The 2199-nt window shown below is 45.4% G+C and overlaps 1 pseudogene; it reads left to right on the top strand.

The window, feature by feature from the left end:
• The first annotated feature begins 302 nt into the window (after nt 1-302).
• Nucleotides 303-1628, top strand: LOC112928260 (SWI/SNF-related matrix-associated actin-dependent regulator of chromatin subfamily E member 1 pseudogene; annotated as a pseudogene).
• The last annotated feature ends 571 nt before the right edge of the window (nt 1629-2199 follow it).

The following is a 2199-nucleotide window of genomic DNA, read 5'->3' as shown; positions in this document are numbered from 1 at the left end:
GTCAGGAAAGGAAAAAGGATGGAAGAAGGTAAGATGCAAGAGTGGATTCTGAATGCTACCATAATCTTCCCCAAGGAGTCTTGCTTGTGAACAGTCTCATCAACAGTAGCTTCTTCCAAGCATCTTTCCAGTTGCCGCAATCTGGAGGTTTGCCCGAATTGTGATATATTTCCTGCAATGGTTTATTTCACCTCCTGATCAGGCCTGAGGGCTGCCAAACATAGACCAGCCTCTCCAACCCACTTCAAAAGAAGCAGACAGGTTGTGAGGAGGTCACACTCAGAAATCAGAAAGAGGGGACAAAGAGAAACGAGGCCGGAGCTGTGGGAGATTTTTCTGCCCGCGGTGTCTCAGATTCATTCTTAAGGAACTGAGAACTTAATCTTCCAAAATGTCAAAAAGACCATCTTAATGCCCCACTTCCCACCCCAGCTCCTGCAACACAAATGCCCAGCACACCAGGGTTTGTGGGATACAATCCATACAGTCATCTCGCCTACAACAACTACAGGCTGGGAGGGAACCCGGGCACCAACAGCCGGGTCATGGCATCCTCTGGTATTACGATTCCAAAACCCCCAAAGCCACCAGATAAGCCACTGATGCCCTACATGAGGTACAGCAGAAAGGTCTGGGACCAAGTAAAAGCTTCCAACCCTGACCTAAAGTTGCGGGAGATTGGCAAGATTATTGGTGGCATGTGGCGAGATCTCACTGATGAAGAAAAACAAGAATATTTAAACGAATACGAAGCAGAAAAGATAGAGTACAATGAATCTATGAAGGCCTATCATAATTCCCTCGCATACCTTGCTTACATAAATGTGAAAAGTCGTGCAGAAGTTGCTTTAGAGGAAGAAAGTCGACAGAGAGAGTCTCGCATGGAGAAAGGAGAACCTTACATGAGCATTCAGCCTGCTGAAGATCCAGATGATTATGATGATGGCTTTCCAATGAAGCATACAGCCACTGCCCATTTCCAGAGAAACCACCACCTCATCAGTGAAATCCTTAGTGAGAGTGTGGTGCCAGACGTTCGGTCAGTTGTCACAACAGCTAGAATGCAGGTCCTCAAATGACAGGTCCAGTCCTTAATGGTTCATCAGCGAAAACTAGAAGCTGAACTTCTTCAGATAGAGGAGCGACACCAGGAAAAGAAGAGGAAGTTCCTAGAAAGCACGGATTCATTTAACAATGAACTTAAAAGTTTGTGCGGTTTGAAAGTAGAAGTGGATATGGAAAAGGTTGCCGCTGAAATTGCACAGGCAGAAGAACAGGCTCGCAAAAGGCAAGAGGAGAGGGAGAAAGAAGCAGCAGAGCAAGCTGAACGTAGTCAGAGCAGCATGGTTCCTGAGGAAGAGCCAGCTGCTAGTAAGACCCAGGAGAAGAAGGATGACGAAAGCATCCCTATGGAGACAGAGGAGACACACCTTGAAGAAGCAACGGAAAGCTAACAGAACAGTGAAGAAGGCACATCTACTCCTGAGGACAAGGAGAGCGGGCAGGAGGGGGTGGACAGTATGGCCGAGGAAGGGACCAGTGATAGTAACACTGGCTCAGAGAGCAACAGTGCAACAGTGGAGGAGCCACCAACAGACCCCACACCAGAAGATGAGAAGAAAGAATAAATGTTGCCTCGTTTTATGTGTTCTAAATATTTTTTAAATGAAAAAAAAATGTATTTTGAGTAAAAAAAAAAAGGAAAGAAGAAAGAAAGAAAGAAAGAAGGAAGGAAGGAAGGAAGGAAGGAAGGAAGGAAGGAAGAAAGAAAGAAAGAAAGAAAGAAAGAAAGAAAGAAAGAAAGAAAGAAAGAGCTAGAGGTGAAATATCAAGGGGCAGGAGGCCTGGCCTGAGCCTAGTCTCTGAGGTCCTGCAGCAAACAACTTTCAAGGTTTCCACCCATTGTAGGCTCCAGAAAGAGATGCTGAGTAGCCTAACCCAGTCAACATGTGGCATTCTCTTGCCAATGATCATGGGTCCAGTGATGATGGGCACATGACCAAGGTTGGGCCAATCCCTTTTTTCCCTCTGTATTAGCTATCTAATGCTGTATAACAAATTATCCCAAAACTTAGTGGTTTAAAGGAGCGATAACCATATATCATATCTCAAGATTTCTCCAGGTCAGAAATTCACAAGTGGCCTGATTAGAACATTCCAGCTCAGGGTGTCTCTTGAGGTTGAAGCCTAATTTCAGCT

This window comes from Vulpes vulpes, chromosome 14 (assembly GCF_048418805.1).
Source record: "Vulpes vulpes isolate BD-2025 chromosome 14, VulVul3, whole genome shotgun sequence".
NCBI lineage: Eukaryota > Metazoa > Chordata > Mammalia > Carnivora > Canidae > Vulpes > Vulpes vulpes.
This window is presented reverse-complemented; position numbering and strand designations above follow the sequence as displayed.